The sequence below is a fragment of the Rhipicephalus microplus genome, chromosome X (genome assembly GCF_043290135.1).
Source record: "Rhipicephalus microplus isolate Deutch F79 chromosome X, USDA_Rmic, whole genome shotgun sequence".
Taxonomy (NCBI): Eukaryota; Metazoa; Arthropoda; class Arachnida; order Ixodida; family Ixodidae; genus Rhipicephalus; species Rhipicephalus microplus.
The window spans coordinates 247,358,939-247,381,575 of NC_134710.1; the positions used below are offsets into that span (position 1 = coordinate 247,358,939).

Genomic DNA, 22,637 nt, shown 5'->3' on the forward strand with positions numbered 1-22,637 from the left:
TGCGCCAGATCATCCAACTTGCTGTTTTTGTGCACTATCTATAGGCAAGACACTTGCATTTACTTCTATTCTGTAGAGCATATAGTTCAAGGCCGACAATTACCGTTTTATTCTGACATCAATTAAAAATGAGACTTGTAATGCGGTGTAGTCACAGAGTAGATTTACAATAATATAAATAGTAGTTATTCCTGCCACGTTACTTTATTTTGATGAACAGAAAGTAATCACACATCCCTGAAAAAGCCCCCGCGAAGAGGTAGTCGTCCATGCGGATAACAAACGATGAAGCGTTCGAATGACTGAGAACTTTGAAAAATAGCAGTGGACCGCTTCTGTTTCCTGCAGAAAGAAAAAAAAGATAGTTGAGAAAAGTTTTACACTAAATAATTCATTCATCTTTGCCCACGGTGCTGCGCTACATGCTGGTAAGTCTGTCTTCACGGGGAAAAAACCTGCTCGTGTTTAATAGCAGTAACCGTAAAATATAGATACTCGCATTTCATATTGCATGTCTTGTACAATAGCGTCAAATGAAAGCCGAACAACAGAGCGCGTGCCACAAGCATTCAAATCAGCAAAGTGCGCACCGTCCAGTCACCAGCGCAGAGAGGCCCACACATTTATTTATTTATTTATTTATTTATTTTCAAATACTGCAGCCCAATACAGGGCTATTGCAGGAGTGGGGTACATTTACATGAACAAAATACACTGATTACAAGGTTGACATCAAAAAAAAAAAAAAAAAAAAAACATCCGCGTTGTCTAGCTGGTGCACAGCACCACCCAACAGAAGTGTGATTTTACGGGTGAAGCTCCTCTTGGGTTAACCTTGTCACGCGTTACGCGTACCCGAGAGAAGAAGGAACGAGAAAGAAAACAAGGCATTCTCGACTCATTTTCTAGATGGCGTTATTCTGCCGCTACTCTCCAAAGTGCCGCTACTCTCCGGTTGGTTGCTGCGTGCACTTTGCCTGAGTGCGGGAGGAACGAGTGCCTCCCTCAGTCTAGATCGTTGCCGTACTTGCGGCATGGACAAAAGAGGCATGGACGAAGCAGAGCAGTGGACGCGTTGAAGACGCTTGCACTTCGCCTCCTTGGCTCACGTGTCGTCGGTGTTACCCGTGCGCCGTCTGCATTCTCGAATGCGAGCGAACGCATGAACGCGTGCACGGACGGACGGACGCACGCACGGAGAGATATACAGACAGACGTATAGACGGACGGACGGATGGATGGACCGCAAGGAAAGACAAACAGACGCACAGACGGAAGGACAGATACTTGGTAGGATGGATGGATGGATGAACGAATGGACACATGAACGGACGCATGGATGGACGCACGGGCCTACACAAGGACGGGCGCACAGATGGATGAAAGCACGGATGGACCGACGGATGGACAGAACGGCGGATGGACGATGGATGCTCTGCCCCACTCATCCTCATTCACTTGATATGCTGTGATTTTTCCCGACCAGTTTTGTTCCTCCGGAAGAAAAAAAAAACAGAAAAAAACGAAGATAAACTTTTGTAACATTCATGCATTTGATTGGCAAACTGCGCATCGCGGTGAATTGCTCGCCGGTGCTGCGGTTGCCGGCATGGGTGTGCCTATCGGTTGTGGTTGGTGTAGTTGCGACACTCCACTTAAGCACGCATCGTAGCGCTTGCGGCGTCTGGACTCAATTGGTGTTGCGGCGCTGCACTTCAGCATTTCGTGCTGTCGGCATCTGATTGTTGTATTGCTTGTGGACAAGTTTAGGTTGCCTTTGATCTCTCGAGCCGTGATGAACGGTGACTCTTTTGCTGCTTGTTTGATAAGCAGGTCCTTCGCCCTGTTTGTCACCCGCTGCATGTGACCACGGAAAAGGTCGCAGAGGCGTCCTTCTTCCGAGAACGCCTGGCAATTATATTGCACACAAAGCATTATTCATATAGTCGGTCACTTGACGCCGAGTCACGTCGTGCCAGTCGAGAGAACAATGCGTTATTTCTCTTCAAAAAAAAAACACTCGGCATTTTCAGGTTTGTGGCTGGATCCCCAAAAACAAAACAAGAAATGACGGTGTTGGCAAAGTAAAAGCAGTGCTGCTGAACAAATAAAGCCGATTTTCTAAAATATACCAGAAAGCGATTAGATATATCTTTTCTTTTTATCGTGCCGATAAGCAGGTTGCAATGTAGCGCTAAAATAGAAGCGAAGAATTGCAAGCGACACTACGAAAAGCGCTTCGCACGTACACGCTGGCCATCGCTATAACCATGCGAATACCGAACATAACTGTAGATCACGCAGCGCTGGCACTCCGGGCGTGCTCATCTGTAGGTGGTGATGACAGGACGGCGCGCACTATAATGTTAACAGCACTGGTGGTGCGCGCTTCATTGTTGGCTCTCATTTGACGTTGATCCTTCATAAATAGCCGATATGCAATCACAGGAAAAAAAGTCACAGCAAATCCACCGAGTGGACGATGATGAGTGGGGCGAAGCATCCGTCAGCCCATCCTGCTTCCGTCTGTCCATTCGTTCTTGCTTCCGTCCATCCGCTCAACCATCTGTCCGTCTGTCCATGTGCCCGTCCTTGAGTCCATTCATTCGTCTGTTCGTCCATCTGTACGTCCACGCGTCCGTCCGTCTGCTAGTCTGTCTGTCTATTCGTTCGTCCGTCTATGCGTCCATCTATAGTGAACGCTCCAAGTACCGCCATCAGCCATCTCACAGCCCCTTTGGCACATACCCTTTCTAGAGTGGGGATGTGCCACCGATGGCTACGTACTACTACTCTATACATAGGAGTATGTACAGACCCACGCTTTAAGATACTCCACCCCTAAAAGGAGCTCGGCGACTATACTGACCACTGAAACGATCGAGTGCAGCCGGGTGGCCACCTGTTCGAGCGGTTTTTCTTTGCCGTTGTTCAGCGCTGCGGCGGAGAGAGCAAGAGCTAGCGTTCTCACCACATTGCCTCCGAGATCAGCCAGCGGCGCCCAACTACCTAATCTCGGAGGTCATGCTCACCGACGCAAAAAAAAAACAATTGACATGCCTTTTTAATTAGTAGCCGTGGTCATACCTAAGTAGCTACCGGTATCGTTACGCAACTGTAAACAATTGAATAAATAAAGCATATGTGACTGTTCAACATGTGTGTATACAGACATCATTTGTAGACTGATTTCAGGTCATTTCTTAACATTTTGCTCAATGAAAAATTCAGTCATCTTGCTTCTGAAATCTTCGCATAACATCGATTCCTTCGATACGTAGGATTTGTGAATTTGTAATTCATGTTTCTGGGACGTATTACAGGTCAATAATTACTTTTTATAGATTTCTTTCTTTCTTTTTTGCTTTCTGGAGTTTAATTTAGCCGACCAGTGGTGATAGAAGACTCTAACTGATTTTTGTAGCACATACATACTAGGGGCCCATAGATGAGTACGTAGTTCGCTGAGTTACAAATGGTCTTGATACCCGCCGCTGTGGTGCAGCGGCTACGGTGGTCGGCTGTGGATCGAAAGATGACAGTCACACTGCCGGCTGTGGCAATCACATTTCATGGAAGCGGAATTTTAGAGGCCCGTGTACTGTGTGATGTGAGTGCACGTTAAGAAACACCAAATGGTAAATATTTTCGGAGCCTTCCACTACGGCATCCCTCATAATCATATGACGCTTTTGGGACTTAAAACCACGAATGATGAAAAGTTATCATTGATTGGCGTAGTTATATACAGCATTGCTGCAAAAAGAAGAGAGGACAACAGGGGCTGAGGCAGGTACGCTACCCTGCAGCGGAAAAAACTTGCAGATTCGAAGAGAAAGGCCACTGCTGTCACCACCTACAATGTAACAGTTTGGTGTTTCACATCACAGACGCTCAATAAGTCCACTGGCTTTTAGAAGTTTCAGCACTGCTTTCACTGCATTTCGCAACTGTGATGCGTATAGTCCCAAGGTCGAAAAATTTTGTTAAAAACATACTAAAAGAGTTGTTTAATAGTCACGTTGACAACACATTCGTTTTGTTGCACTCTGTGTGACCGGCAACTTCAATATCAGACGAGTATACGTTGGTGAATGCTGCATCTAGGTGCAGACGACACAGCACTGTATCTTTGAATATACTTGAATATACGAACAACGCAACTTAGAAGTAGTTATGTCAGTACTACGGAAACAGAAAGCAGCTCATTTATGTCCTAACAACTTGCCCAAGTTTCCACGCTTCTTAACTGTACATTTCCCTGGCATATGCCTTGCAGGTGCCAGGCACAGTCGACGTGGTGGGCCTATAAAAAAATGAGTCGGTGGTGAGTAAACTGAGTTGTTTTCCACTTCTGCAGTTCCATAATGGGCGCTACCTCGCTTAAGTGTTGAGCGGCGTCCATCCTTGATAAAAACATAGAAACAACGTCCCTTCATTTGTGTGCTTTTCTGGCAGCTTCATCAGCAAGGTCGTTGCCGGGGACAGCGCTGTGACCTGGCAACCACCAAAACATGACATCGCGTCCTTTTTCCCTCACGTTATTGCGCGTTTTTATGGTCTATCATATACTAAGTGTTCTTAGGCTCTGTGATGGAGTAATAGAATACGTTGTAAGCCACCTTTGCATCGCAGAACACTGTGGATTGATTAGCCATCATGGCATCAAGCTCCGAACTGGTCGATGTGCAGGCTTAGTCATGCCCTAATGGGGTGATCACTGCCCCGGTTGAGCTGGTATGAGTGGAATATTTATTTATAGACAGATGTAGGTTCTGTCAATATAGGAGGTGTGCAAGTGATCTGGGGGCGAACGCATGCACTTTTGGATGATGTAAGCTCCACACGGCTTATGCGGTACCTGCCCAGAGTGTGAAGTCCTATATAAGAAGGCACGCTGAGTGCTGAATACTTCGGAGAATGACGCATTTTGTCCTTTTTCTGGCAATTCTACAAGCCGGTTCGATTTCATTCGTGCAGTGGGTAAATAATGCCTTCTCTGCGCGTCGGTTTGTGATAAAGCAAACCGTGGGACCTGTGCTTGCCCATTCTGAAATGCTCAGACCAGTGTGACTCTGGCATTTGATTGGCGTATTCTGTGCATGTAAAATGAACATGAGATCTACAGCACAAAAATACTATAATAAACGAGCGTATTACTGGGATCAATGCCCACGCGCAAGTGAATAGGTACTTTGCCTCGTTCATCATCCGGAGGATATCTACGTTAGCCAGGATTGCTTTGTCGACCTCGATGTTTAGAGGGGAGTGCCCGCAGTATGATATCACTTTCTACGCACACGTTCACCAGCGCCACTCGCCCTTAGAAGGTGTAATGACTGGCTTGATAGAGGAGCCACTCTGTATGAATAAATGGTATTGAGGGCAAATCAGCCGGACCTAATCCGAGTTGAACTTGGGCAATTGATGTGACTTATGTAAATAGACATCGCCGTTTAAAAACGAGACATGACCTAGCCGTAAACATTTTTTTCTTGAGAAAGTATTCCAGGATAAAAAAGCTTATCAGTGACTTCAGCATTGCAACGATCTGTGCAAGCTAACAAAAATGTGCACTGTCCTAAACTCTCTTCAAGATTGTTTTATTCAAATTCGTTGTATCGGTGCACTTGAAGCATCCTTAGTAAATTAAAGAAAATTTATTTGGGTGACTTTACGAGAGATTGACACTGGTCTGAAAGCTGGTACTTTAGATTTGATTGAGCATATAATATTTTGTGCACATACCACCCTATATTCCGAAAGTTAGCTTCACTTTTTAATAACTGCATAATTTAGAATGAAAAATACTATCGAACATTTTTTTGTACGAAGGGACCTATTTCGTTCATTGTTTTTCTCGAAATTTAACAACAACAAAAAACACAAACATTAACGTTACAAAAACTATCTTTTTTTAATATAAATGTACTCGTAATGAAGAGTGCAGCAGCATTGTTTAAATTCGTTGGGCTGGAGAAAACTGCTTTCGAAAAATGTCTGCAGGCATCATTCTTTAAAAGTTGCTGCATTTAGTTTTTTGTTTAGGTAACTGAGCCAGTGCTTCATAACTTTGTGAGCTATTACAATAGTGTTCACCATATTGTCTGTCAATACCGCTGCTGTACCACAAATAGATATTTTAAGAAATAGCCTCAAACTTTCAATATCAGCGACAGCTAAGCTTAATAAAAATATTATTTAAAAATCGCATCCTGAATTTTTTGGAATTTTACAAAAGTCCTTCGCTTATCACAGAAAAATGCTATAAAGAAACATGCTGCATCATTTAATTTGCAGCAAGAATAATACGGGTACGAGTCCCAGCTTTTCGAGGATGCACTAAGGCAATAAACACACGCCCTATTGCCCTAAAATTGGGCTTGAGCTTCTGCAACGTGACCATTTTTACAGAATAAAGCAGTTTTAGTAAACGTGGATTACCGTTAACCACGCCGTTCTAAAACACCTGAATTTTCTCTTTAAAGTAGTGGGTTGATATAGATTCCCAATTTATGGGCACTTTGGTTACTGACGTTTTCCTATGAGACAGCTTTGCCAGTCATCCATTTTTAACGTTTCAGTTCAGTGCACTTAAAAGGGAATAGACTGCGAAAGAGACAACCGAAGCATAACGAATATCGAAACTAAGTAACACTGCTGTGGGCGTCTTACTCAGAAACCCGGATGGTGGTTTATAATTCGCACTTGCTGGTTGTCCGCTTCACAGTTGAATGCGTGCCCCCTTTTGGAGGCATTGTTTAATATCATAAAGTTTCAACCGTTGGAAACGGTAAAAGTTTGCAATAATAACGGAACATAGGTTAGTAATGCTCACTCTGCCACTTAAGAGTAACCTCACTCTGCCACTTAAGAGCAGCAAGCTGGGGTGTGGTTAAGCCGACATCTGAAATGGTGGCGCAGATAGCCATATGACTAAAGAATTCCAAAATGGTCTATACAAAGCAGACGACCTAGAAGCAATTCAATATTTTAAGATCTAGTGCATATTGTTGCCATGTGTTGCAGGCCTATGTTGTCGCTACGTTTAAGGCAGTTTATCTAGTGATACAAATCATGGTCGTGTTTTGTGGGTGTCAACAACTACTGTGAGTGATGGAAAAAAAAAACATGAGCGTTTTAAACGCAACATGCCTTTCGTTCAACTCATTCCTCAGCTTGAGAGGGAAGAGGGGAAGAGGTCAATTCAAGTGTTCTTGTTCTACCTATCAAGGTCCTATGCTCGCGTTGGAGCATTTTAATGCATTGTCTTCTCTATAAATACGTATGGATGGCCTGTGTTTGCGTCACTGTGTATTGAATTTCCGGCATTAAAGCTGAGCGAGGTGCACCAGAAATGCTTCTTTAGAGAAATGCATGCCTCAAATGGCCAAAAATGCTTCTCCTCTGTAGATATGGTCAAGTTCAAACGACTAAGAAGCTCAATCTCACTTTATTAGGCCAATTTTCCATGTGTTTATTGCCTTAGACGATCCTGTAAAAGCTTGGACTCGTATCCGTAATATTCTCGCTGCAAATGAAATAATGCAACACGTTAATTCATATTATTTTTTATGGTTTGCGAGAGCCTTTTTTTGTGACTTTTGGAAAGATTTAAAAGGAGGTATTTTAAATTTTTTTTCAGTAGGCTTAACTGTCGTCAAAATTGAAAAATTGAGGCCATTTAAAAAGATATTTGCTTGAGGTAGAGCGATGATTGTGACAGGTACTATCGTAAACATCTTTCAATAGGTCATGAAGTTATGAGAAACTGGCAGATTTAGCTTAGGAGAAAAAAAATCTTAAACACAGCAAATTGAAAAAAAAAGTCGCTTTTTCAGATGTTCTTAAATAACAGTTTGCTACAGCCCACATGCTTCAACCAATGCTCCTTCACTCTTACTGCTTGCACATTTATGTAAAAACAAGATCGCCTTCTTATTTACTATTTGTGTTTTCATATCGTCGTTAACTTTCGAGAATAGCAAGGAACGGAATTGCTCCCTCCGGGCAGAATAAGTTCGATATTTCTTCCGCCCTACCGTGTTGGTCTAGTGGCTAAGGCTGCTGACTCGCAAGTCGCGGGATCAAATTTTGGCTGCTGGGGCTGCATTTTCGATGCAGGCGAAAAGGCTGCAGGCCCGTGTGCTCGGATTTTGGGCACGTTAAAGAACCCCAGGTGATCCAAATTCCCGGAGCCCTCTACTACGGCATCTATCATAAATATATGGTGGGTTTGAGGCATTAAGCCCCACAGATCACTCAATCAATTTTTCTTTTCTAATAAATTATGCACTTAAGAAAAAAAATGGCAGCATATCCACGGGATGAATGATGGAGAGTGGGGCGAAGCATGCTTCCGTTCGTTCGTTATTGCTTCCGACCGTCCATGCGTCCGTCTTTGTGACCGTCTGTGCGTCCATCTGCCCGTCCGTGCATGCATCTCTTCGTTTGTTCGAAAGTCCATCCGTGCGTCCGTCCCTGCGTTCGTCCATGCATCCGCTGCTGCGTCCGTCCATGCATCTGTCTGTGTGTCCATTCATCCATCTAGTCAACACTCTAAGTGCCCCCATTTTGCATCTTTTCAATATATACTATGCATATAGAAGCACCGCCATTCAGCGAACATTCCAAGGAATAACATAGAGGTGGCACACGCACACTTTTTTACGGCTGGCGCTTCGTGTCTAGTTCACACATTTAACCACCTCAAGTTCATGGTATATATTAGTTCACTGTATTCAAGGCACTACGGCCCAACGCTCACTAAACCTTTCTAAAACCAAGGAGGTTACGCCCAGCGAGTATAACGTAGCAACCATTTCTTGCCAGATAGTGCTCAATGTACATGCCAATGGCTGCTAATGGGAAATGAGAGACAGGAGAATTCGGCTTTTAGTTAACGCGCACGTTGCGAATTTTTTGTTGTTCAACAGCACACAGAAGAAATCTCCCACCGGCACCACCTTGCAGGTCAAAACGCAAAACTGATCACGCACTACGACTACGACGAGAGACGAACGGGTGCCGCTATAAGGACCTTCGCCCCTAAAAAGCGAAGTTCACTTTCAGGCAACCGGATGGTATCTGCACAAAATATAAAATAGTGAATAAAATCTAAAATATCAACTTTCGAAACCATTTCGATCTCTCGTAGAATCATCAATTTGTTTTATTTCGCTTTACTCCGGGATAGCTGGTTTTTCATCACGTGTGCGAACTTTAAAAGAGCATCGCGAACACGTGTCACTATGTCGAAATTCACGGTAGGGCCCAGAGGCACATCTGCTTCTTTTTGTTATCTCGCTTTCGTGCGGTGCGCAGTCAACCAATTAATCCCATGCAGCTTGTTGCTTACTAATCGTGCAGTTAATAATCTCTAGTCAAAAATTTATAATATATATATATATATATATATATATATATATATATATATATATATATATATATATATATATATATATATATATATATATATATTGCTCTATGCCAAGTGATTTTATTAACGAAAAGTAAGATTGTGACGTTTGATACTGGCTTTTTGCGCTCGTGTCGAAAAGTATGAAATGAAAAGGAAGAAGTACACAAGGAGGAAAAAAACCAAAGAAATTTTGCGCGTCTGCCTTTCCACTCGAAATGATCAGGGGCGTCTCAAGCTACGTTGTAGAAAAGTTTATGCCTAAGGTGTTTCGCACCGCTCTAAATAATGTACCTTTTTTTTCTCTTTCGGCACACGTGCTCGAACATTATAAAGGTTGTTACTACCCGCGTTTTTTCTGCAGCTAGAACCAACATAAAAATTAGGCACATCCCACCTGCCATAGGAATTGATGGTACGCTAAACATGCGGAGGGAAGGTGACTGTGGTGTACTTCTTTTTCAGTGCTGCACTATGAAACGACGCCAAAAATACGTACAAATTCGTAGGCACAGAAGTGTGTTGACCATAATAAGCATGTGTTGTGCGAGTTGGTGATTACAGAACACCGTGATGTTTGCGCTGAAAAATTGATTGAATGTAAGAAGACAGAAAAGGTGCCTCTCTTGTCTAAGTTTGTCTTTTTTTAGCGCAAAAATAAAGATGTGTTGAACATTTACATATGTTATATATCAACGTATGTCTAGAGTTGCTTACCCATTAAAGACCAGTGCCCTTTACAGAGCACACTTCAATATTTCACAATAAAAGACGTATAACACAATATTCTGAAATATATAGTTGAAATTTAAGATACTAAGGGTTGCAGCAAGATAATTCTAACTTTTCATAATGATTCTGTTCTATTGTTTCGTTTCTACGAGTTTTTAAACGTACGAAAACGAGAGCCCGTCAAACGCACGTGGTCAGTGCTCCTTTTGTAAAGTTTGTTTGTTTCCCTTATTATACGTTGAAAAACAGACTGCTTGTGGTTCAGCAAGAACAAAATAATCCCTGAGTTCTGCCAATAGAGCATGGAGTGCATAGTTTTGCTTGGAGGCGTAATAAACTTTCGGCGCATTTTTTAAAACGAAAACTGTTATGAGATCAAATCTTCGGTCACGTGCGGCGCCGTACATATCCGCCGCCGCAAATGTCCTAGTAACAAGAGCACAGTGAGGCTCGAACCAGAGTCCGCTGCATGCCAGTCCAGTATTAAAACACTGAGCCACGCCGGAGCTCGGGACTTGTTCGCGAACTTGTCTTAGTCAGACTTGATGTTGGGAAGGGAATCGTGGTAATATGAGTAACGAAGCGTTTTAGAACACCAGAAGAACAACGAGGCGTTCCACAATGCGAATAGCGTTATGGTTGGGTCATGCAATGCTCTACCCCATTACAAAAGCTTGTTTCTGATCACCTATTAACTGTGGCGCGTACACTTCAGCCAGAATTCCTCATCATTGTCAGCCACTGCATGAAGAATTGGCACAAAATTGCTTGCAAGTGTTAAGCGCATACAGCGCTTTTCAGACGAATAACGAAAAATCACCCAGCGAACGCTGGTCTACTACACAGAATTTATAAATATTAATGGCGTAGTGAGTGCACAGAAAGTGAGCTTCACGCAGTTACCAAATGAATGTTTAGAAAAGGCCCTCAAAGGCCTATCGTATAGCTTTCGCTGTGACGGTCCTTAGCCTTCCCTGCAGGCCTGGGAAGCCTTCCCTGCAGCCTTCCCTGCAGCCTTCCCTGCAGGCCTATTGTTTATAGTACAATATAATTTCGTGGGAGCACGTCCGTAGCTAATGTTGTGTGGTGCCTGAACGAGCTATTGTCTTTAAAAAATGTTGTTTTAGGGGCGAAGCTCCTTATAGCGGCACCCGTTCGTCCCTCATAGTCGTAGTAGTAGTCGTAGCGTGTAACCAAACTTACATTTTGACCTCCAAGGTTGTGCCGGTGAGAGATTTCTTCTGTGCATTGTTGAAAAAATTCGCAGCGTGCGCGCTAACTAAAAGCCGATTTCTCCTGTCTCTCATTCCCCCCTTAGCAGCCATTGGCATGTACATTGAGCACTATCTGACAAGCAAGGGTTGCTACGTAATACTCGCTGGACATAACCTCCTTGGTTTTAGAAAGCTTTAACGAGCATTGGGCAGCAGTGCCATGAATATTGTGAGCTAGTATGTACCATGAACTCGAGGTGGTTAAAGGTGGGAAGTAGACACGAAGCGCAAGCCGTAAGAAAGAGCGCGTGTGCCACCTCTCGTTTAGTCCTTGGAATGTCCGCTGGATGGTGGTGCATATGCGGAATTACAATATATTTCGCATATGCAGTTCCTCCTGTAAATAAAACTATTTTATCACAGTTCGCTGTTACAATATGATGAAGAGACGCGAGATGGTGGTACTTGAAGTGTTGGATAGATGGACGAACGGACACGCCAACTGATGTATGAACGGACTCACGGATGGCTGCACCGACGGATGGACGCAGGGACGGACGCACAGATGGACGGGCGGACGCACGAACAGACGCACGCACGGACGGGCGAATGGGTGCACGGACGGTCACACAGACGGACGCATGGACGGACGGGGGCAAGAACGAATGGACTGACGGATGCTTCACCCCACTCTCCATCATTCACTCCGTGGATAACCGCCTATGAATCAGGATAACCGCCTATGAATCTGTGATATGTGACGGTGCGATGTTGTGTGTTATCTTGTCTTTGCGTTAGGGTGGTTTTGTATGCTTGCGCCGGTCTACATATTTGATGCAGTTTGACAATAAAGTTCCGTGGGAAGTTAGTGTTCTGTGCTATTGTGTCGGTCTGCTCGGCCGTTTCTTCTTGCCCGTAATGCGCTATACTAGTTCAAGTTCACTCCGTGGATATGCTGCCATTTTTTCGGTTATCTGAGACCCACGAGGCTGCGACAGATGCCGCTGTCAATATGCAAAAGTGCGTTGAGGTTTTCATGGTCGCTTCTGACCCTAACATAGACACTTAGAAGAGGGAAGTGAATGTTGAAGCTACGACAGATTCACTTCATCAATAATAAAAAAATATGGAACGAAAGGAACGTGGTGAATAGAGTTTATGTGTTGATACCAGAAAAAAAAATTTGTTCGTAACGCCTAAAGACAAAAGCATAGTTTCTATGTTGCTAAACGACAACACAGCAGTTTCTATGTTCGTAACCACTTGGTCATCCACTTAGAAAAACAAAGAAAAAACGAAATGCCATTGCCAATTCTCATCAGCAGCTGTAACAGTGGCACGGAAGGGGTTGAGATCTACGATCATGCTGCAAATAACTACAGATATTTCATCTCCGAGACAAAGTGGTACAGGTGCACGTTTACCCAGGTGGTAGAAGTGGCCGCAGACAACCCATACGGGGTCTACAATTGCACTGTATAAGCAGACCCCCAACGCATTGGGTATTGTCCTTCAATCACATATTAGCAGGACCCTGACTTGACGTTGTTGCATCTAAAAGAAGGCTGAGGAGATCCCTAACGTCCACTGAGATTTTTAATACACTACATTCATGTCGGCATTTTCACAATGCTTAGAAAACAATGCAAGTATGCCAAAAATGCATTGAAATAGTGTTGCAAGAAGCGCCACGGTACACTTCTCATAATGCAGCGGTGCTGCAATAAGCCTATGGGCTAAGATGAGCTTGGTATTCGTTTGGCAAGGAACCAGCATACTCTCAATCCTTGCATCTCACCAGCTTTCCTTTTACTATATCGAGGGACCACCACACTTTCTAAAACACAGGGTTAGAACTTCTGCAAAAATACATAATACTCTATGTAAATGTGCATGTGTTGTTGCTTATTGCATTTAATTAAATGTGGAAAATCTCAATAAAATCCTACCAGTACTTTTCTCGTGGTCTTTAATGGGTAAATGGTGCCACAGCAACATGGCTATTACCAACATTAAAAGCAGTAAGCTGGTATGCAGCACTTGGGGTTGCGAGCAGGGCCGCCCTAGATAGAGCTACATACACGAATTTCAGTGGGTGGCACTTAATTGAAATTATCATTACCTGACGTCACACCTGTGTTTTAGCAGTACACATGTAATGTTTACAAAATTGCAGTGCCATAACTGGAACCTTAATTGATCTTTCACCATCAATACTCCCACATAGGGCCTATTCCCAAAGCCGTTCTGATTTCTAGCATGACTGTGGTAGAATGCTTAATTGCCATGGAGAATGCTTGGGCTCGATTTATCGTGTCGCACTGATATTTATTATTTGCATTGGTCTTATCAACGCTGTCGAGGCTTGTTTTAGAAGTGGAGCGTCTCATGGTCGAGCTCCATCCTATGTGCAGCGGGACCACCCCTAGTGAGCATGCGAGTCCCCTCCCCTACTCACCTACGTTCCCCGCTCTCGCCTCGCAATGCCGACGCAGGCAGCGTCTGCTGCTTTACTGTCTCGCTCCCCCTCTCCATTCTCTATGTACCCCTCCCTACGGCATTTACACCCCTTTGCGCCTACCAGCCCTCTTCCTTATTCTCTCCTTCTCTCTCACCTTGCAACGCCGACGCGGGCAGAGTCTGCTAGTCTACGCTCGCTCTACCCGCTCTTCTATAGGCATCCCTCCCCGAGACGTTTACACCCATGTTGCGCATGGGCACCCCTCTCCCTTCATTCCTAAGCTTCTTCTTTCTCTCACCTCACAATGCCGACGCAGGCATTGCCTGCTGGCGAGTTTCATGATTCAAAAAATGCCCCCAACATTCCGAATAGAATCATGAGGAATTGCGAATGCATTTTGTAACGTCAATAACGGCGTTCCGCAATTGAGAACCCTGTGCTAGAAGAATAATATTTTCTCTTTTTTTGTACACGGTGCAACCAATAATGTCGTTCACCACAGTTGGTATTTTTCTGTCGCCAGAAACGCAGTATGTGTTTTCAGCTCTAGTAAGTGGCGTGCATGATTAAAAAATACTATAGAGTGAACAAAATAAACAGCAACCGTGGCTCAGCGTGGGCATTTCACAGCGGCGTCTCGAGCTTATATTTTTAGATGTTCTTGCGAGGCACCCAGCCAGCGAACGGCCAAGAGAGATGCGCGAGCGGATGGGACAGTGGGGTGCATTGAGGAAAGAGATAGCGAAGGGTGACAGAAGGATTGGCGAAACACGGCGCCTACCTTCTCCTACCCTCTCGCATGCCACATGCTCCGCTTGCAAGGGGCGAGGATAAGTGCGCGCACCCGCAGCTGTTGCTGTGGGAGAGGAAGTGAAAGCGGAGAGTGAGAGCAGAGCCGAGGACGCTGTGGACAACGCTGGATGTTTGACATAGCCCGACTAAAAATGCATTCGCGTTTGAAATACCAACGGCTCGCGCTGCACAACCGTTCACTGCCCCCCCCCCCCCGTATATGTGGGCACTGGATCTTGAACTCTAAGGTAGTGCTGGTGGGAGATTTCGCCTGTGCGTTGCTGAACAATAAACATGCGCAGTGTGCGCGTTAACTCAAAGCATGTGCCGAATAGGCGTCGTATGCTTCTTATTGCCCTTTACCAGCGATTGCCATGTTCAAGTGGAGAACACTGGTCCATCATTTCGTGTTTTGCGCCTCCCCAGGTTCCTCTCCTGCTCGACGCCGTAATGAGCGGCAGTGTCAAAGCCATCGCCAGTGTAAGCGTTAGCGCCCAGTGCCTCACATCTACACGTGGTTCGCTTTAGCGAGAGCTGATGCAATTTTTTTCTCTTTGCCACGGCTGGGCTAGACTGCACCAGCACGCTCCCTTCTTACGGCCTTCGCAACGGATGTAGTACATGCTTCTCGCCACTCCTTTTAGAGGGGCGCTGCCACCCTGCCATCTTCCGCCGCTCCATACAGCGCGCGAACGCATGAGTTCGGGCGCGCTTCTCTACTCACCATGCGTTGAAAAACAAGTTGCCTAATAGTTGAAGGCACATAAATGGTTCGTTTTGACTTCTTATTTGCGCTAGGTGCATCGAGCTTAAGTTTATTGAAAAGTGTGTAAATGTAAAAGCCCGAAGTACAGCTCTCCACCATCAAATGTGCTCTCCTTCCCTCTCTCTAACTCTATACATTTGTCCCTATCATTTTAATATTTCCATACCCCCCTCCCTTGTGAGCTACTGTTGAGGGGACGCACTCTGATGCAGACAGTTACGGGGCTCATTTTTATCTTTTTTTCTGCCTTCAGAACCACATAATCTCCCCCGTGCAATGTGCGCGGCGTGGAAGATGCAATGGCAGAATCGCTGCGCCACTACCACCAACGGGTGATGAAACATACTCAGAAACTCTCCCATTGTATTCTCGACAGCTGAGAAGGCCGCAAAAAAACAAGCGCTCGCAGGTGCAGTCTAGCCCGGCCGTGTCCACGCTTTCGCCCTTAAATTACCAATGCCTGTTCTCTCCATTCCTAGGTAGATATACACTGACTATCATGTGTTGCGCATACCTGCCGATCACGGCCTGTAGAATATACGCGCACGTACGTGCCATACATGTCTAGACGAAAAGGTTAGACAATGCACGCGTCGCCACTTACTCGTTATTCATGTCATTACCACTCGGAAATTTTGATCACACATTTTGGCTACCCCTATTGAGGGAGGCGATCACGAGAGCGTCTAGTCCTAGGAGGTTAGATGGATACCCAGCTACATAGATAGAAAAGCCCAAAATGTGTGCTGTTAGCTAAGAAAAGCTGTGTGTTTAAAAGTCTGAATACGTTGTAATTCACTTCGAGCAAGTGTTTGTTCTGTCAGGAACACTTGCAGGAGGCCAATAAATTCTGTATATGCGTAAAAGGAAGAAGGAAGGTATACCTCAAGAAATGCGCTTAGCTGCTTTCATTAAACCGTATTTACTTTCATATAAATATCGCTTATCAAGGCATCAGTGATGAAATTGCCCATATTCAAAGGTGCCACCAGCGCGCTTCATCAAATACGCTTCGTCTACAGAGGCTAACCCAGCAAACGATTGCAATGCATCTCGAATAATGCTTCTGAATTTTATGTCTCCTAAAATTAGATCGTGATACGCGCATGTGCTTATTTTGGTCGCTGGCATAAAGCTTCGAGAGATTTAACTCGGCACAGGATGACTAATGAACTGGCTAGCAAATATCTTTTTCGAGTACGCAGGCAGTGGTTTAGCGCTCAGTTTCAAGTAGTGTATGTGTTTTTTTAAATGAGTCATAGCTATTATACGTGTACACACTAAACGCACTATCGCAAGTTAATGCTGAGCCAATCTTGAGTTTAGTTCTGATCCTGCTCTCCAGGGAAATAATTTGGGGAGGAAGACAGAGAGGGAAGTATTGTAAAGAGGATGGTGCATGATTAGATTTCTCGGATAATCTGGTGGGAGCCAGTGCCTAAAAAATTCAGGTGACCCTTCCCCTATCGGGCAAATGAGGAGAACCGAACTTGGAGGTGGCAGTGCCTGACGTACTTTTTCTTTTCTCTCTCTCTTTCTTTCCTTCTCTCTTTTTCCTTTCTCTTTCTTTTTTTCATTCATTCCTTCATTCTCTATATTTCTGCATTGCTCTCTCCTCTTATTTTATTATAGGTACTGGCCGTCCCCAGAAAGCTGTTTTCGGGGTCAGTCGGCATGGCGTCTTTTATGTTCTTTCCTGCTTTCGTATGCCTGTAGGAAGGCCCAACGAAAGGTTCAACATGCGACCACTGAAACGCGGGTTGGGACTTTAATATCCTTGAAGTCGGAATTTCCCTCAAATGAGCGATATTTATTGGAACTTCACGCTTTGTCCAGTAGATAGATTTTAGTGATCGTACACGAAATATTTCATTGGAGCGCTCTGCTTCTGAAGGGTTTTTTGCATTCTCTGTAAAACGCATTCGTATGCTTCCAGTCAGTTCAGATTGGGCCTAGTGACCTAGTTATCAAGACACTCGCTTTTGAAGCTTGGGGACCCCGGTTAAATTTCGAGCCATGGGTATACAGTTTGTTTAGATTTATTTTTATCAGTTGTGTGTGAGAAGGGTTTATGGAACACTGATATCACCAGCTTGACAGGTCAGACAATGAAAACTTCGCTTGAAAAGTCCCGCGATCACGTATGCACTTTCCTAAGACTATACGCTGGCGTAGACCTTCTTCATCGACGATTACGCTGATCCCACATCCTTAGTTCTGAATCCAACGTGGTTTCCCACTGCTTTCGCGATAGGAGGCATTAGAAACGTTTTGTACTTCACGTTGTTTTGCAGCGTCGGAAAAAATGGCCAAACAGTGACAGAGCGACGATGTCATATGACGACGTATATTTCAGTCAGATGGTGTTGTGACGGGATGATGGCGTCATGTGGTGACGACATGATGCGATGACGCGTTTTCGCATCTCTTGTAAGGATGCCGATGGTTACTTTTTATACCTTATGAGTACTTTATGAGCTTTTGCTTTAAAGCATGCGCATCTATGCATTGGATGTTGAACGTTGAGTTTCTGCCTATAGGTATCTTTTATGTTTATTTATTTAAGGTACTGTGGGCATTTAGTATACCAATCCTCTTCATCTGTACATTATCATCATTATCATGTGTTGCTCATGCATCCTCATCGTTGTCACGTGGCATCATCATCTTGGTCCGATCATCTCAGCTGTCGGCTGCCGGTTCTTCGGGCCTAATAAAGGTCTTCCAAACCAAGACTCCATACGTGGTGGAGCGTGCTGTTGGATCCCCCGCCATCCTCTCGACCACTCTACCCCCTGGAGCTACGTTCAAGTCGCCCCTTGGGCCAGGTGTCCGGAAATATGTCGCACCAAGAAGAGGTCGGTGCTGCAGCCGTTCCCACTCCGCCACCGAGTGCCGCGCCTTTTCACGTCATTAACAGCCTCCAGCGTGAGCCCCATCCCTTCGCTGGTATGCGCGGGGAAGATGTGGAGGAATGGCTGGACGATTTCGAACGGGTCGGCGCTGCTAACCGGTGGGATAACACCTACAAACTCGCTTACGTGTCATTCTACCTCACGGGTGTCGCGAAGACGTGGTTCCTCAACCACTTCATCGACATCCCCGACTGGTCAGCCTTCAAAGATCAGCTTCGCCATGTCTTTGGCACACCGGCTGTCCGTTCAGCTCTCGCAAGGAAAGCTCTTGCGACTCGGAAACAGCACATCGGGGAGTCGTATACATCCTACATCGAGGATGTCCTTTCACTTTGCCGCCGGGTTGACACCCCAATGACAAAGTCAGACAAGGTACGCCAGCTTCTTAAGGGCATTGGACCCGTCGCATTCAATGCCCTTGCAATCCAGAATCCGGCTACCGTTGCTGACGTTGCGACAACCTGTCAGCGCCTCGAAGAACTTGAGTCGATGCGCCTACAACCGGACAGTGACGCGGCCCGTATTACGACTGATCCAAACCTACGAGAAACGATAAGGGTGATAATACGCGAAGAATTAGAATCAATTGGATTCACACTACCTTCAGTATGTACCATTCAGCCTTCTTCAACGTCATTGCGGGATGTCATCAGGGAGGAGCTTACGTCCATGACCCATATGGCCCACCTGCAGCCCACTGTCGATCGTACTCTCCCATCGTTCTCGCATGCCGTCGGCGCACCATCAGGCACCGTCAGCTCGACGTCGCCACCACGAACGTACGCGTCGGTTGCTGCCGCACCTCCCAGAAGCTTTCCCACGAGCTTTGCATCCCCACCGCCTGAGCCATCATCTGTCCCTCTCACTGCTCTCTCTCCCGGTGCATCTAACACAAGCTACCACCCTCCTTATTGATCGACTCGCCCTACGTGCTATTATTGCGGCTATCGTGGTCACATTTCACGCTTTTGCCGCAAGCGCCAGCAAGATGAGCGCCGAGGGTACGACATACGCGAACGAGACTATATCGCAGGAGCCTTGTACCAGGGCCGTCGTTATTCGTCACCGCCGCGTCGGTCTCCATCTCCGCCAGCATCCGGTGAACTGCGCAGTAGTCTTCGATCAACCAGACGCCGTTCACCATCGCCCAACCGTCGCTCCTCTTCTCCTCTTCAGCCTGCTTCCCTCGCTTCTGATCGGCGTCCGGAAAACTAAGCAATGCAGTTTTTGGAGGACAAACTGCATTCCTACACAGTACTCCAATTCCTCCAGCGCGCCCTTACAATATGATTGCAGTCTCAGTTGAGGGAGTAGACGTTGATGCTTTGGTGGACACTGGGGCTGGGTTTTCTATTATTCGTGCTGATTTGTGTACCCGTCTTCGAAAAGTCACGACGCCTTATGATGGACCAACACTGGTTACAGCCCAGGGAACGATGATTCGCCCTTCCGCTCTCTGTACTGCCCGTGTGCTAATCGACGACATTCTTCATCACATACAATTCGCTGTGCTATCCCCGTGCTCCCACGAACTCATTTTAGGCTGGGACTTTCGTCTGCTTCCGCGGCTATTTGTTGTGCAACACGTGTCGTCCATCTTACTGACACAGACCACTTGCTTAGTGACGAAACCTACAGGCCACTTCGACTCATCGCTGCTGTAGACATCGAGTTACCCCCGAACGAACATCAATTAGTCACAGTTTTGTCCAACGACGTCGACTGTGGTGACATTTTGGTCACTCCATCGCCCCGTTGCCTTAATAAAGGCATAGCTCTCGCATCAGGTGTGGCTCGCTTCAACGATGGATCAGCTGTCCTCGCTGCTACGAACACCACACCAGATAAAATTTTACTGCCGCGGGGCACTACTGTCGCCTGCGTTGCCGATCTGGAGCCTGTGTGCGTCGTGCCTCTTACCCCTGCCTCCTCTAAAGGCCATCCTGGAGATCATGCTGCTTCCTCGGCCTTTACAGCAGCCATCAACAAGGACTTGACAGACTCGCAGAAGCAGCAGCTGCTTGATTTGTTGCAAAAGCATGCAAACTCTTTTGACGTTCATTCATCCAGCCTGGGTCAGACAACTGCTACAGCACATCGTATTCAGACCGACGGAACATCCATTGTGCATCGTCGTCCGTACCGCGTCTCCCTAGCCGAACGAAAAATCATTGAAGAAAACGTAGACGATATGCTGCAACGGGAGATAATCCGACCCTCAACCAGTCCTTGGTCGTCTCCAGTGGTTTTGGTGCGTAAAAAAGACGGTTCCGTACGATTTTGCGTCGATTACCGAGCACTCAATAAGATCACTAGGAAGGACGTATACCCCATGCCACGTATCGACGACGCCCTCGATTCTTTACAAGGTGCTGAATTCTTTTCAAGCCTCGACTTGCGTTCCGGCTATTGGCAAATCCCCATGCACGAAGAGGACAAAGAAAAAACTGCGTTTGCAACCCCGGACGGCCTATACGAATTCAATGTTATGCCGTTTGGTCTATGCAATGCGCCCGCAATTTTTGAGCGCTTGATTGACACCGTACTGCGTGGCCTGAAATGGAAGACTTGCCTATGTTACCTCGATGACATTGTTGTATTTTCATCGACGTTTCCTCAACATCTGCAACGCTTGGATGAGGTCCTGACTTGCCTTGCGGGCGCTGGTCTTCAAATTAACACCAAGAAGTGCCATTTCGCCAGCAGATCTATCAAGGTCCTTGGTCATGTTGTGAGCAAGGACGGAATTCGTCCAGACCCTGAGAAAACTGCTGCGGTGCTTCGATTCCCTCGCCCTCACAAGCCGAAAGATTTGCGAAGTTTCCTTGGTCTCGCCTCTTACTTTCGGCGATTCATACAAAACTTTGCCTCCATAGCCGCACCACTACATAAGCTACTTGCTTCTGGTACGCCCTTTCAGTGGTCTCAGGAATGTGAATCGGCTTTCGACAAATTGAAGAGTGCCCTCACGACCGATCCTGTACTTTCTCACTTTCACGATGGTGCACCGACCTTCCTCCATACAGACGCTAGCGGCCACGGTTTAGGAGCCGTGCTCCTCCAGCGCGACAACTCTTCGCGAGAGCGAGTCGTTGCGTACGCCAGCCGCGTCATCTCCGCAGCGGAGAGGAACTACACGATCACCGAGAAGGAGTGCCTCGCCATCGTTTGGTCAGTGCAGAAATTTCGTCCCTATCTTCGTGGCCGCCATTTCACCATCGTGACCGACCACCATGCTTTATGTTGGCTTTCGACACTCAAGAACTTGTCGGGACGCCTCGGCCGCTGGATTCTACGCCTACAAGAATATGATTTTGACATCGTATACAAGTGTGGCAGAAAGCATAGCGACGCCGATGCTCTCTCTCGCTGCCCACTACCAGCGGCTCCCCTCAGCGTTTCCGCAATCACTTTGCACAACACGCCCTCGGAGACCACGTCTACGGCGGTTTCCTCTCTCGCCTCTATGGACCAGCTGCCTTCGGACGATCCGCACGATTTTTCTTCTCGACAGCTGGCTGAACCATACTGTCGACGTAATATAGGCTACCTCACTGGCAGTTCCCGTCCACCTAATGCGAGGCTCCGTCGCCAACTCTCGCAGTTTAAGCTGGACAACTCGGTGCTGTACCGCAAAATTTACCATCCTGACAGTCAGCGCTGGGTTCCCGTTCTACCCCGATCGCTTCGGTCCGAAGTCCTCCGAGCACTTCATGACCATCCGACGGCAGGTCACCTTGGTTATCATAAAACCTACGATCGCCTTCGAAGTCGGTTTTATTGGCCAGGTATTACCACTAGTGTAGCTCGATACGTTGGGTCCTGCACTACCTGTCAATCTAGAAAACTACCCACATCTGCTCCAGCCGGTACACTACAGCCTCTTCCGTGCCCAGCCACACCCTTCGAAGTTGTAGGCATCGATCTTTATGGCCCCCTTCCAGTCAGTGCTGCTGGAAACCGATGGATAGTAACAGCCGTTGACCATTTGACGCGCTACGCCGAGACGGCATCCGTCACTACCGGTTCAGCTTCTGAAATTGCCGATTTCATCCTCCGAGCCATTATACTGCGTCATGGTGCTCCACGTGTATTGCTCAGTGACCGTGGAAGGGCCTTCCTTTCACAACTAGTGAACGAACTTCTTCGCGCTTCTGGCACAACTCACAAGACTGCCTCTAGTTATCATCCCCAAACTAACGGCCTCACTGAGCGATTTCACCGCACTCTTTCTGACATGATCGCCGCCTACATTCAACCAGACCACAAGAACTGGGATGTAGTCCTACCATTCGTCACTTTCGCCTACAATACGGCTATTCAGCGGACAACCGGCTAC

General features: G+C 46.2%; 1 long non-coding RNA gene across 1 annotated transcript in view; it reads right to left on the reverse strand.

Moving 5' to 3' along the window:
- Positions 1–206: 206 nt before the first annotated feature.
- Positions 207–22,637, reverse strand: part of LOC142776054 (uncharacterized) — a 100,975-nt gene continuing 78,544 nt past the window's right edge. The window contains exon 3 of the long non-coding RNA XR_012887263.1: positions 207–342. This is a non-coding gene — a long non-coding RNA (uncharacterized LOC142776054). The remainder of the gene's footprint in view (positions 343–22,637) is intronic.